Genomic DNA, 15,392 nt, shown 5'->3' on the forward strand with positions numbered 1-15,392 from the left:
AGTGTAGGGTAACCTAGGAACGGGGCAAGTACCGGGTTGTGGGGGAGAGGGAAGATTTTTAATGTATACTAGAGTCAAATACCTTTTAAAATAAAAAGTCTCTAGGGACTCTGCCCTTGGAGAGTTCCAGAAGCACGATCGGCAAGCCTGTCTTCCGTGTGAGGCCCCTGGATTCTCCCTCAGGACAATCTCCCTCCTTGACCAGGCACCTGTATGGGGGGGGGGGGGGGGGGGGGGGGCGGGGAGAGAAGATGGAGAAATTACTTGGACAAGGGGTTTTCTCATCTGAGTCGGTCTATCTTCCACAAACCCAGTTTACACTGAGTTCACTAAAACTCAGAGTGCGAGCCCAACAGTCTCACACTCCCATGCCAGGAACCTGGAAGCAGAAAAATGGCAAAACAGGCAGAAAGAGGGTGAGGGCTGGCACCTGATTATAAATGCAAAGTTATTATAGTTTAACCTCAATATGCCAATTACCAAGCTAAGCCCGTAACGGGGAAAACTGTACACAAACTTAGTGATTTATTATTACATGGACTCTTCTTTTTGGAACGTGAATTCCTGACCTCTGAGTTCTGAATAATTTAAGTATATATGTAGTTTCTCTCCCTCTGTCACTTTCTTCTCCAAGAGGCTGTTGATTTGCTGACATAATTAACTATGAACTGATTTTCTACAGAACTAACCAGACCTTCAAAGCAAGGCTCTTATCATTAGCATATTGGCTGAAATCCAAGGCGTTTCCAAGAAAAGTCACTCAAATTAGAACAACAGAAGAACCCCCAACCTCAGTGACTGCTGTCAGATGTCAGCAAATTCAGGAAAGGCTCAGGGCAGTATTAGCTAGAGAAACAAAATCCCTTCCCCCAACACAATCTTCCAAAACTCCTTCCTCCAGAGACCATGCTCAGCCAGAAGCCGAGGTCTTTGGCCTCTTCTTGTGTTTACCTATTTATGAAGCATGACCAAGTGGATTTTAGGTCCAAGGTGAAAGGCATAAAGAACGAGTTATTTGAAGGTCAGATTTTACACTTGGGGAGCTGGATGGTGCCATTTCCCAAACATGCCCTGTCAAAATTACCAACAGCTATGGGACAAACTCAAACTACTGACTGAACCAATGCTGCTTCTGCCCCAAAAAAGCCCAAGCTCTTTATTTGGCCCCCAAGGACCTCAAAGCTCTAGTGCCCACCTGCCTCTCTAACCTCACCTCCCTACCTCCCTACCCCTCTCCCCAATCTCAACCCCCTATACAACAACCCTAAGAGCTACTAGCCATCCCTTAAATGAATGTTTGGCACCTGTGTTCATTCTGTTCCCTCCTCCTATGATGCAAAGAATACAAACTTGCAGTTCACAGAAAAAGAAATACAATGAACACACATGAACACTCAGCCTCACAAATAAAATAATGGAGGAAATGCAAAACAAAACAACATAAATTCTCATGTAACAAGTTGGCAAAAATAGAAAACTTTGATATTACCCTGTTTCTGCAGGAGTGTGGGGAAATAGGTAGTTTCATACACTTTTAGTGGGAGAGTAAGGGGTTCAGCCTTCTCTAGAACCATCTGGCACTATCTATCCATTTTTGAAATCTCCCCTTCTACCCTACAGGGTTTTTTTGGTAATGTTTTTGAATGTTTATTCATTTTTGAGAGAGCAAGAAAGACAGAGCACGAGCAGGGGAGGGGCAGAGAGAGAGGGAAACAAAGAATCAGAAGCAGGCTCCAGGCTCTGAGCTGTCAGCACAGAGCCCCATGCACGGGGTTTTGAACCCATGAACCGTGAGATCATGACCTGAGCCGAAGTCGGACGCTTAACCGACTGAGCCACCCAGGCACCCCTCCCCTACAGTTTAACTTCTAAGAATTGATGGATTGGCTCACCTAAAAGATATACATTAAAAATATACACTACAACGTGTTTTCGTTAAGGCAAAAGCACACTCACAAAAACCCTGGAAACAAATTAAATGTTTACTAATAGGGGAGTTACTGAAACTTATACATAAGGAGCTAGTAATACCAATGAGAAAGGGGCTAAAGAAAAATGCTAATGGTATGTTATTAAATAAAAGAGCAAGTTCTTAGAGACTACATTTGTACTAGTTTTTTGTTGTTGTTGTTTTTTGTTTTTTGTTTTTCTTAAAGACAGAGCATCACTGGGGCGCCTGGGTGGCTCAGTGGGTTAAGCGTCCAACTTCGGCACAGGGCATGATCTCACAGTTTGTGAGTTCGAGCCCCACGTCAGGCTCCGTGCTGACAGCTCAGAGCCTGGAGCCTGCTTCGGATTCTGTGTCTCCCTCTTGCTCTGCCCCTCCCCCACTCACGATCTGTCTCTGTCTCTCAAAAAATGAATAAATGTTAAAAAAAAATTTTTTTTTTTTTAAAAGCATCAGTGGTTCTAAAACCGTGGTCTCCAGAAGAACAGCATCAGCATCACCAGGGAACACTCGAAATGCAAATTCTCAGCCTCCAGCCCACATCTACTGCTTCAGAAGCCCTGGGAGTGCAACTCCACAGCCAGCCCTGTAAAAGCCCTCCACGTGATCTTGACAGATGCGACAGTTTGAGGGTCAACGTACTGTACTAAGACCTAACACACGAGATTCAGGAAGCACACACCAACTCCCGCTTCCTGCAGTGACACCTAGGGAAAAGAAAGGTGGTGGAAACGTGGAGGACATTTTGAACTTCCCCACTCTGCTGTCGGAATGTTCACAATGAACAGCTAATACTGTAGTAACAAGAGAGATCTTCCTAATAGTGAGTGGAGCTTTGCTCTGTGTGGCTCCCATCCTCCACACCTCATTTTTGTCCCGTGGGATCATCCAAACCACCTAATTCCTTTCAGGGGAGCTATCCCTTTCAAATGCTTTACGATGATTCTAGTGACTTCCTATTGGTCTTCTTTCCTCCAAAACTATAGGTTTTCAGTTCCTATAAGCGCTCCTCCATGCCATGGCTTTTTCTAAAATAAAAGGGATAAGGCGCACTTGATACGTTTAATGAGAATGATCTTCAGACACTCACGTTTCCATGTGATGTTGTATGGAGAGCAGGTAAGCTGTACTACCAGCACATGGAAACCTGCCTGGAGACCCACTGGATGCAACATATACTGGGACAAATCAGGGGCCCATGCGGCCCAATATCCAATGACACTAAGAGCAGAATAATTTGTTCCGGAGAAAAGGGAAAGGGAGCTTGAATATGTTCCCAAACTGTCTCCAAAGGAGGGCTCTGAGGGAGCCTTTGTCAACTACCCTACTCTTCCTACTGTTTTATCAAGATGTATCTTCACATGAATCCAAATGTTTCCCAAACATACTTATATTTTGAGCCAATCCTCACCTTGGATCTCATGAGGGCTTACTCTTTGCCAAGCACAGTATCTGTGCACAGTATGACGTGACCCTGCTAATTTTCCCAACCCTGGAGGGATCCATACTTAGAAATGGGGGAACTAAGGTTCTGTGCAGTAAGGTCACTTGGCCACCGTCACAGAACCAGTAAAAATCAGAGAAGGACTTCAGTCCTATGCCCCTTCCACCAGGTCACCGAATACTTTTAAACGTCCTAACAGAAGCCTCATTCTAACCTCAAAGTTGGCCAGTAGTTCTACCATCCCAGAATTCCGTGAACAACATACACTGAGACTTGTCTGTTGAAATCACTCTTGACTTTACACAGTCTTCCTCTCATTCTTCGTCCCCCACAACCCACCAGTAACTGAGTCTTCTTTATCTCTCCATCCTGTGGCTGGTTTAGCAGAACACAAGCTCCTCGGCTGTCAGCCTGGTCTGCAACAGACTTTGCTATAACGGAGGCCCGACTCCAGATGGCCAAGGGACTGGTAATACACTGAGCCTGAATGATTTCTACCTCATCGCCCTACTCTCCCTAAAGCCACCCCACACATACATCACCGTGTATCACTGTATAGGTACCTGCTGTATGAAGTCTGCTTCCTCCATGTTGGTAAGAGCCTCCTCAATAATTTAAGATGATGAAGGCAAAGGTGGCGGGGTGGGGCAGGGGGGTGGGGGGAGGATGTTATAGAGGAGTCTCCTGGAAAAAGTATTCCTAGTTTGGGAAGGAAATCTCATCATTTCCCCCTCACACATCAAACCTACTTCTCCCAGACATACTATTCCTTCTCTCTTGTCTCTCAGTGAACAGCACCACCAACCATGCTGACTGCTTGCCAGGCATCTATAGGTTATGACTCCTGTGCACGTTATTCTCAGCCTGCCTGCCCCCCCTACCATACACTCAATCCTTTTCTGCCTACCCTCTGTCCCAGGGCTACAGTCTGGATCTCCAGGCGCCCAACCCTCTGTCTTCTACTTGGGTTTGGACAATGGAGAGCAGTAGCAAAAGGCGTCAAGAAGGAAGGAGAGTAAGGTCCAGGCTCCCTTGGACTGAACAACCTGCATCTCTTGAACAAAGGTAACAAGGCCTCTCAAGGCAGATTTCTGCACAGTTTCTCCTTTTGGGTTCTGGTAACATTCCTCTCCTAACCCCTTTACATAGGACAGAACAATCCTACTTTCTCAGCCCCATGGATTCAGGCTGCCCTCATCTCTCTAAATAGTTCCTTTACTAAAAAATTATCCTAATTGGAGGGTGTCTTCTATTTCCTTTTGATCTACTTCCTGCACTGTGCCCTTTCAGACATCAAGGAGTAAAAGTGGTCCCGTTATTACTGGTGCCTGGATACTTCAAAACCTCTTCCTCATACCCTCAAATAGTCCCTTCTTTAAATTTTCTTCAGAAATTCCAGTTGAAGACCTCCACCGCTAGCCGAGATGAAGTAACAGGAACCATATTTACCCTCCCATCAAAAACTACTTTAAAAATATACATATATAGGAAATGAGGGTTCTCAGGACACTGAACATTAAGGCAAGAAAGTACAGTGAGCCCAGAAAGGGAGGGAAAATGAAATGTCCTGAAATTGCTGAAGCTTAATGTGTGGGACCATGGTACAGGAAGAGGAAATCCAGGCCAAGCCCTGCAGTCTGCCAGCATTGAGGAAACAGAGCTAGGAGTCTGTGGACAACAGGAAGCTACATTTCTTAGGGCAGAGTACAAGAAAAGAGAGAGTTACACAGAGGGAGAATTCCAGAGAACTACAAAGGGTGCTCCTCAAGTATTCAGGAGAGTACCAAACACCACATGCGTGTGAGGAAACCATTTGCGCCAGAATCTCCCAGAATTGGTGTACTTCACACGGGGCCATGAATAGTGCCCACTGACACCAGCCAGAGTGGAAAAACGTAATTCACAGGGTACTAAGTAGAGTAGAAGGGTTTCACCTCAGCAGTGAAGAAGAATTAACCCTGGTCCCACCTAACAAAGCTTAGGGCAAGACTCAGAAGAATCCAATGGTTTGCAAATACCTCACTCATACCCCAGAACAAAGTTCAAGTGTATTTATAAAAATACAAAACTATCTAGCACAAAACAAGGTAAAATACACAATGCCTGGTTTTCAATCAAAATTTACCAGGCATGCAAAGATACAGGAAAATACTATCCAAAATGAGAAAAATCAATGGGCAGTGACCTCACACTGACACACTGGACAGAATTAGTAGACACAGATATTAAAATAGCTATGATTCCTGTATCTCGTATGTCAGAAAGCTAGGCGAGAGATTGAACTTGAAAGTTCAGAAATGGAAGATGAAGCAACTGTAGGCTGAAATGCTAAAAATGACAACTAGGATATCTGAAATGAAAAACTTACTGTATAGAACTGGACAATACTGAAGAAAAGATGAGTGACCTTCAAGACACAACAATAAGACACTAACCATGAACAGAGAGAAAAGATTCTTAAAAAATAGAGTATCAGTGAGCTGTGGAAAAACTACAAGTGGTACAATATATGTGAAATGGGAATCCCTGAGGCAGAGCACAGAGAAGGGGTCAGGAACAATATTTGAAGACCCAATGGTCACAAACATTTCAAATTTGATGAAAACTACAAACTCACAGATTCAAGAATACCAATGAACCCCAAATAAAAGAAATATGAAGAAAACTGAACCAAGACAACATCAGATTCAAATTGTTCAAAACCAATGATACAGAAAATCTTAAAAGCAGCTTGGGGGGAGGGGAGGTGACAATCGCCCAAAAGAAAAAAAAAAAAAAAAAAATACGGGGGCACCTGGCTGGCTCAGTCAGTTTAAGCATCCAACTTTGGGTCAGGTCATGATCTCATGGTTCGTAGGTTCAAGCCCAGCATTGGACTTTCCGAGCCCAGAGACCGCTTTGGATCCTCTGTCTCCCTCTCTCTGCCCTTCTCCCTTTCACACACTCTCCCTCAAAATAAATAAATAAGTAAATAATAAAGATTATTAAAGAAGACGACATTACAGAAGAAAGAAATAAAAATAGAAAGGACAACAGATTTCTCATCAGAAATAATAATGCAAGCTAGGAGACAGCAGAGTAAGATTTTTGAAGTATTGAAAAAAAAAAAAAACTTTCTATCTAAAATTCTGTACCCTGTGGAAAAACAATTCAAAACGGAAGCATTAATAAAGACTAACTCAAACAATGATGAAAAAATTCATTACTAGCAGAACTGCACCATAAGAAGCGAGGCAAAAAATGGTAGCACATGGAAATCTGCATCTATAAAACAAAACAGAATGTAGAGCACACGGGGAACTATGTGGGTACATATAAAGGCTTTTTAAAAATTAGTCGAATGTCTGGGGCACCTGAGTGGCTCAGTCAGTTAAGCATCTAACTCTTGATTTGGGCTCAGGTCATGATATCACGGCTGGTGAGTTCAAGCCCCATGTCAGGCTCCCAGCTGTCAGCACAGACTGCTTGGGATTCTCTCACTCCCTCTTTCTCTGCCCCCTCACTCACTCATTCTCTCTCTCTCAAAATAAATAAATAAACTTTAAAAAAAATTACTTGAATATCTTAAAAAGATAACTGACTCCCTGAAACTAAAATAATAACCATACATCATGGGGTTTAAACCTATGTAGATATAAAATGTACAATATAAAATAACAGTAGCACAAAGGCTAGGAGGCAAGAATTATAAACATACTGTTATAGGGTTCCTATATTATATGTTAAGTGGTATAATCCCACTTGAAAGTTGACTCTGATAAATTAAAGATGTATTCTGTAAACCCTAAAGCAACCATTAAAATAATACCAAAAGAAAAAGCTATGCCTAGTAAGCCAATAAAGGAGAGAAAAAAATGAAATTATAAAAAAACAACCCAAAAGAAGGCAGAAAAAGAGTAAAAAGAACAAAGAACAGATGGAACAAATAGAAATGAAAAGAAAAAGCTAGATGGGTACATTTAAAAATTTAAAAGAAACCATATGAATACTTATATTAAATATAGTCTAAATACTCCAATTAAAAGGCAGAAATTAGCAGGCCTCACTTCGTCATCCAGTCCAACTATATGCTGCCTATAAGAAACCCATTTTAAATATAAGAAACACACAGGTTAAAAGTAAAAAGAAGAAAAAGATATGCAACAACAGAGCATTCAAAAGAAAGCTAAATCATTATCACACTAAGTAGATTTTAAAGCAAAAACACTACAGGTCTAATAACTAAGTATATTTCAGAGTCAAGAATATTCCCAGAAACTAAGAAATAATAACGGGGATGATTCACCAAGATAACCTAACAATCCTAAGTATTAACACATCTAATAACAGTGCATCCGAATACATAAAGCAAAATGTGATAGAGATGCAAAGAGAAATGCATATATCCATAATTATCCTCAGAGATTCTAACACCATTCTCTCGGTAATTCTCTCAATGATGGAGTAAGTTGACACAAAATCAGCAAGGATGTAATATACAGTAGTCAGCAAAGCTGATATATTGATAAGTAAAAAGCACTCTATCCAAAAAAGGGCAGAACACACATACTTTAAGTTCACATCAAACATTTACCAAGACAGACCATATTCTGGGCCAAAAAATAGTCTCAAGAAGTTAAAAGAATTCAACTCCTACAAAGTACCTTCTATGACCACAATGGAATTAAATTATAAATCAATAATTAAAAGATAAGTGGAAAGTCCTCAAATATTTGGAAACTGAATAACACTTCTAACACACGGATCAAAGAATACATTTAAAAAATATAAAGTATTTTAAGTGAATGAAAATAAAAATATAGCAGAAGTGGTAGGATGCACTTGATGCAATAAATCTATAGTGTCGTAAGCATGTAATAGAAAAGCTGCCTCAAATAAATAACTCAATTTCCATCTTAAGAAATTAGAGAAGAATAAAAGGAACCCAAAGCTAGCAGAACAAATAATAAATGTCAGAGGAAAAATCAAGAAGTTTAAAAAAAAGACTACAGAAAATAAATAAAACCAAAAGCTGTTTTTTTGAAAAGACCAATCAAATTAATACATTTCTGAACAGAATAACCAGGAAAATAAAGAGAAAAGATGCCAGTATTAGGATTTTATGTATCAGGAATGAGGGAGATGAAATCACAACAGATTCTACAGATATCAAAATAATGATGGAATATTATGAGCAACTAAGAAGATATGTACAAATTCCTTAAAATATAGGAACTACCAAACCTCACTGAATAAGAAGCAGATGATCTGAATAGTCCTGTATTATTAAATCAGTTGAGTTCTTCCTCTTCTTGACAGAAAACCAAAAACAAAAAGAACTCTAGACATCTTCATTGGTGAATTCTACCAAACATTTAAGGAAGAAATAATATTCTATACAAGCTCTTCCAAAAAACTGAATTGGAGGAAATACTTTCCAACTCATTTTTGAGACCAGAATTATCTTGATAACAAAACTTAAAAGACAACACAAGGAAAGAAAACTGTATCAATATTTATCATTAACATAAATGGAGAAATTCTTAAAATTTTAGCAAATAGAATCCAACTAACTATAAAAAGGATAATAGGTCCTGACCAAGTGGGATTTATCTCAGGAATACAAGGTCTAACATTCAAAAAAAAAAAAAAAAAAAAAAAAAAAATCGGTGAATGTAATTCATCATATTAAGATTCTTTAAAAAAAAAAAAAAAGAAGTCTTAATAGTTACAGAAAAGAACACCTGACCAAAAAAAAAAATTCATTCTTCAGTTAAAGACAAAAACAAAAACAAAAATTTCAACATGTCTCAGCAAAATAGGAACAGACTGAAACTTCCTAAACCTGATAAAAACCTACTATAAAAACTATTCAACTAATATCATACATCATAGTTAATGATGAAAAAATGAATGTTTCTCCCTAAGAAAGATCAGAAAGAAGATGTCACTTCCATGCAACACGGAGTAGAGATTCTAGCCAGTGCACTATAGCAAGAAAAAGAAATAAAAGGCACCCACATTGAAAGGAAGAAAGTAAAACTGTCTTTATTCACAGATAACATGATCACCTACATAGAGTATCTGATGGCATCCACAAAAAAGGCTATTAGAACTGAAAAGGAGTTTAGCAAGATTGCAGGATACGTGACCAATACACAAGCAGCAACAAACTGGAAGATAAAATTTAAAAGATAATTTCATTTCAATAGCATCAAAAAAATAGGATACCTACAGATAACCTGACAAAGATGTGCAAGACCTACCTACTGAAAGGTACAAAACACTGAGAAAAATTAAGGAAGACCTAAATCAACAGATATACGAACCATGGGTTAGAACACTCAATTGTTAAGATGTCAATTTGCTCCCAAATTAATGTAGAGATTTAATGTCGTTCTAACTTAAATATAAATAGGTCTTTTTTGTGAAACTGACAAAATGGCTGTAAAATCAATACGGAAATCTAATCACCTAAAAAAACCAAAGCAACTTTTGAAGATGTACTTCAAAATCCACCTATACTACCTGGCTTCAATACTTACTGTTGCAAGATTTTTTACCTCAATACCTGGATCCGTTGTCTGGCCACTTCAAAGAATGAACAGGTGGACATAGAATGAGCAGCAGGCAAAGTTTATTGGAGTCTAAGATTAGAAAGCAAGAGGTAGGAAAGCTGTCTTTACAGAGAGGGGGCGTTCAAAGGTGAATACCTGTGGACTATACAACAGGGGTCCTTGTTTAATAAGGTTCTGGTCACACACCCACCCTTCCCTTCCTCCTTGTTCCTTCTCAGGTCCTACCTTTATTGGCTGGATAACACTAGGTGCTGGGTTGTCCATTCCTGATTGGCTCGATTCCGTTGTATAAGGGCTATGGCCATATCATTCCTTGTGGGTCATATGTTTTATGGTCTACTCCTTATTTTCAGTTAGGTCTTTTGTCAAATTCCTGAGGGAAACTGGTGGGGGAGTGGGTGGTGTCTGTTACATTCTTCAGAGGAACGTTATGCCGGAGGGGGTTTATTGTAGTCAGCCACTCCCAGAATTGTTCCAAAATATGTGTTTTTCCCCACCCAGGGACCTCAGATCATCTTTCCCTCTCTGCCTACTGAATCCTATCTTTTCCTATCATATTATTACGAAACTATAGTCATCAAAACTAGGCAGTATTGGGCATTAAAACAGCCAAAGAGAACAACAGAACAAAACAAAACATCCAGAAATGGGCCTCCACATATACACAGTCAATTGATTTTAACCAAAGGAGCAAAGGCAAGTCAATGGAGAAAGGATAGGCTTTTCAGCAAATGGTAGTGGAACAATTAATGACATACATGAAAAAATTAACTTTGTTTCATATCTGATGCTATAGATTAATTGAAAATAGATTGTGGATTTAACGTAAAACCAAAACAACGAAGCTTCTTTAAAAAAATAGGAGAGGGGCACCTGGGTGGCTCAGACGGCTGAGTGGCCCACTCCAGCTCAGTTCATGATCTCACGGTTCGTGAGTTTGAGCCCACATCACGCTCTGTGCTGACAGCCCGGAGTCTGGAGGGTGCTTCGGATTCTGTGTCTCCCTCTCTCTCCAAAACCCTCTCCCATTCATGCTCTGTCCCTGTCTCTGTCTCTCAAGAATAAATAAACATTAAAAAAAAAAAAAAAAAAAATAGGAGAAAATGAGAGTCCTGGCTAGGCATGACTTCTTACATAAAATTACTAAAACCACGACCCATAAAATAATAAATTGATAAAAGAGTCACCATCAAAGTTATAAATTCACAAATTAGACTTCATCAAAATTGGGAACTCTGCTTATGAAAAGACACGGTTAAGAAAATGAAGAGACTAGAGGTGGCTGGGTGGCTCAGTCAGTTAAACATCTAACTCTTGATTTTGGTTCAGGTCATGATCTTACATACAGTTCATGAGTTCAAGCCCCATGTCAGTGGGGTTCTGCTTGGGATTCTCTTTCTCCCATTCTCTCTCTGCCACTCTCCCTTGTATTTTGTGTCTCTCTCTCGCTCTCTCATAAATAAGCTTAAAAATATATGAAAAAACAAGCCACAAAATGGGAGAAAATATTTGTACATACAAGTGACATAAAGAACTTGCAATGAGTATATAAAAGCTCTCAAAACTCAGTAAGAAAATAAACGGCTCATTTTTTACAAGTGAACACAAGATTTCACAAACACTTCACCCAAGAAGATATATGATACATATATGGGCAAGTAAGCACATGATAAGAAGCTTGAAATTATTATTCATTAGGGAAATGTACGTTAAAACTCCCTGATAGAGGACTCCATGTTATCAGAATTGTTAAAATTAAAACGAGTGACCACACCAAGTGCTGGAGAAACCGGAAGTTTCATGCACCACTGAAGGCAATGCAAAAAGGCACAATCGCTCTGAAATACAGCTTTTTAAAAAGTTAAACACACACCTACCATGTGAACTAGCCATCCTCCTTCTAGGTATTTAACCAAGAGAAATCAAAGAATAGGCCCATTCAAAGGCATGGATATGAATAGTCCTAGCACCTTTATTTGTGGTAGCCAAAAAGCAGCCCATAATCCAAATACCCACCAACAGGTAAATAGATAAAGTACAGTATATTCGTGCAATGCACCAAATGAAGTGTGCATGCTCAACATGGATGAATCTCAACATGATTAAGCTAAGTAAAAGCCAACATGCAAAAAAGATACGTATTGTATGACCCCACAGATAAAATCCTAAAATAATATTAAATAATCTATACTGACAGAAAGCAGATCACTGGTTGCTGGGGGGGTGGGTTGGGAGAACCAGGAAGGAAGGGATTACACAGGAGCACAAGTAATCTTTATGGATGTTAGAGATGTTCTTTATCTTACTTGTGATGATGGTTTCACAGACCCAGACACACGTCAAAACATCTATTAGATATTTTAAATATATACAGTTTATTATATGTCAAGCATACCTCAATAAAGCTGTTGAAAAATACCCCAGTTGGGAAAGCCTTTTCCCTGACAGCACTGTAACTGCTCCCTCCTTTCCCATTCCCTACATCCAATTGCTGTTAATTCCTAACCATTCCACAGCCAACCTTTGTACAATGCAGGGGTAAGGGGCACTGACCTGCCGCGACATAAAAATCTGTTCACAACTTTTGACTCCCCCAAAACTTAACTTTCTAATAGCCTAGCGTTGATGAGAAATCTTACCAAAAATATAAACAATCAATTAACACATATTTTGTGTGTTATATACTGTATTCTTATATACTGTATTCTCACAATGAATTTAGCTAAAGGAAATGTTAAGAAAATCTTGAGAGAAAATACATTTACAGTACTGTAAAAATTCCACGTATAAGTGCATCTGCGTTCAAACCTGTATCGTTTGAGGGTCAACTGTATTCTCTCTCCCTCTCCAGTCCAGAACTATCACCCTAACCCATCTCTCACCTGTATTATAAAAGCCTCTCTCCACCCTGAGGCCAGAATTAACTTTCTAAAACACCAATCTGTATCACTTCAACAGCTCCTGGTTGCTCTGGAGATAGGCTTCAAACTCCCTTAATATGACTCACCTGACCCTCCCCAATCTGACCTTTTCCCCTTCCGAAGCCTCCTTTCTGGTGATTTCCCACCTCACCCTTTCCTATCCAGCCATACGAGTCAACAATGTGCCAGGTTTATATAGTTTTGCACACGCTGTTCCCAAGTCAAATAATCCCCTTCCCTTTTGTCTCTCTCCAGCCCACTCATACTGAGGCTCTGTCACTCAGCTCGAGTATGATCTCCTCTGGGAAGCCTTCCACGAAACCCCACATTAGGCCATTTGCCCTTCTCTCCACTTAGTTCAAATCACAGTCAATTACCAGCATCTTCCTCATACCCTGCCGCAACACTAATCTCAGAATCATATAATCTCCCTCATTAGACTAGATATAATAAGCAGACTGAGTGAAAGTTGGAAGCAGAGACCAAACCTTGTTCATCTTTACCTACCCAGAGCCTACCACAGTACCAGGCCCAGAATACATGCCACACCATTAGTGAACAAATGAATGAATGGAAGAACTGGTTTGGATGACCCTTATACCACCACCTGGGTTGATTCTGTATTTCTCCGTATAAAGAGATGGGCAGATGAGGTTAAATGATCTCTGCAGTACATTCTGGTAAAATAATTATTTCAAATCCCCTGGAGGGAGCTGGGGGGGTGGGGGGTGGTCCCTATTCTGGCTGGGCAAGATTCATTACCTCTAAACTGTTTTCAAAACCAGCTGGTAATTGACTGTGATTTCAACTAAGTGAAAGGTTAGGGAAAGGGAACCAGATTCCAGGAAAAGACAAGGTCCACAGCAAAAATTAACACAGCCTGGAAGAAGGCCCAGTCTCCTCCCAGTAAACTTCTTACTTTCATCCAGAAAGATACAGATCTCCACCCTCAGGATTATTCCCTTCTCCCAATACGCATGTTTTGATTTCCAAATCCAGCAAGGGAGGCTCCCAAGCTCACTTCCCCTCAAAATCAATCACAAGGCCCTTCTCACCCTCTCTGGTCTTTCCCTTATCATCCTTAATCAACGATCCTCTGGGCCTCCCACTCACACGGGCCTCCTCAGCTGATCCCTCCAACAGCCAGGCCAGTGATCATCAGGTCAAGAGCCAGGCAGAGGGCCTCATTAACAGGAGACTCCCAGAAGACCAGGAGGCAGTCGAAAGGCTCCAAGACCCAGCTGGGAACCATAAAAAGTAAAAAATCAGGATATATATTTGGTGGACCATAAAAAAAGAAAAGCAAGGAAAAACAAAACAAAGCAAAACTCTACCATCTGTATAATAGCCACAAACCAAGAGAAGACCGGCCTTCTTTCTCACTGATTTACAATTCAAAAGTGTAATCACTTCCTCCCTCCAGATCTCCTATTTTAAAAAATTAACCTAATGCTGTTCCATGTTTTGGTAGTGACTGACCCTTTAAGTTAGGGACGCTATTAGTTAAGACCTAAGAAGTGCTTTCGTGGAAAATAGCCAATGATTAGGGAAATTCACCATTTTACATCTTGCCAATCCTTAAAAGAAGGGAAATGAATTAAAAAGCAAGGATAACATTAGGCCTTTCCTACCAGGCTGACTGTAACCAAACAGCATTATACCATCACAACTAAAATGCACCTTAAACGTTATCACAAGCTGCTGAAAGCGTTTGAAGTTACAAGCAGCACTGGCCTTTAAAATGTCTTAGGCAGCCAGATTTGTATTAAAATCTCAAAACTGTTCAGGAAAAAATATCCTAAAATAGGGGTCCGGGGGAGGGAGGGAGTGACTAAAATATAGAGAGCGTGAACACAGTTAACTGGTCGGAGATGGCAGAGGACCCCGGGTTCCCGACATATCATAGACAGCCTTGGGGATGCAGTAAAGGCCGACCCTTCTCTCGACGGGCCAGCCGCCTCACCCAGGAGAGGGCACAGGGAACTCAACAGCATCCCGGGGGGCGGAGGCCCTGCTAGCTTGAAACTTAAGCGGCAGGAGAAGAAAGACCAAGAGGAAGGGGCGGCGACTGCGGGAAAGGTGGGGGAGGCTTGGGCCGGGTGAGCTCTCGGGTTGGAGAACGTGGGCGCTACGAGCCTGCGCGCCTGCAAAAGCCCCTGCTGCACACGTGGGACTGGGAGGAGGGTCACTTACTTGTCCAATCTGAAATTAGATTTTAGCTAGCGGGGCTCTGCAGGTTGCCGTGCGGAACGGCACCGCGCGCGTGCAGAGCGGTCCCAGAGAGTGGCTGCGGCTGCGCCCCGCCCCCGGCCCCGCCCCCGCCGGACGCGGCCCCTGTAAAACCCCCCCTGATTGGCCCTTTGAACCGGGCCGAGGATTGGCCCGCTTGTGCCCGCCCCCGCCTCCGAAGCCTCGCCCCGGCTCCACGGGCCTTAGGGACTTTTTAAAAAGGCAAGGAGGTCCCCTGCACAAACTCTTCGCAGCCTCTGACGCTTGGGTGTGGAAGATCCGCATCTTATAAC

At 41.2% G+C, this 15,392-nt stretch overlaps 1 protein-coding gene across 11 annotated transcripts in view; it reads right to left on the minus strand.

The window, feature by feature from the left end:
• The window catches only part of FGGY (FGGY carbohydrate kinase domain containing), a 416,420-nt gene extending 401,247 nt beyond the window's left edge, over positions 1–15,173 (minus strand). For 5 of the 11 annotated variants that reach the window (XM_053894721.1, XM_053894712.1, XM_053894705.1 and 2 more), the window contains exon 1: positions 15,064–15,173. The gene's annotated coding sequence lies outside the window, so the exon portion shown is untranslated. Of the gene's footprint in view, positions 1–82; positions 210–15,063 lie in introns of all 11 variants that reach the window. The other 6 variants (XM_053894695.1, XM_053894718.1, XM_053894687.1 and 3 more) reach the window with 4 other exon arrangements.
• Between the last annotated feature and the right edge of the window lie 219 nt (positions 15,174–15,392).

This window comes from Panthera pardus, unplaced genomic scaffold (genome assembly GCF_024362965.1).
Source record: "Panthera pardus isolate Hobbes unplaced genomic scaffold, ASM2436296v1 HiC_scaffold_11, whole genome shotgun sequence".
Classification (NCBI taxonomy): Eukaryota; Metazoa; Chordata; class Mammalia; order Carnivora; family Felidae; genus Panthera; species Panthera pardus.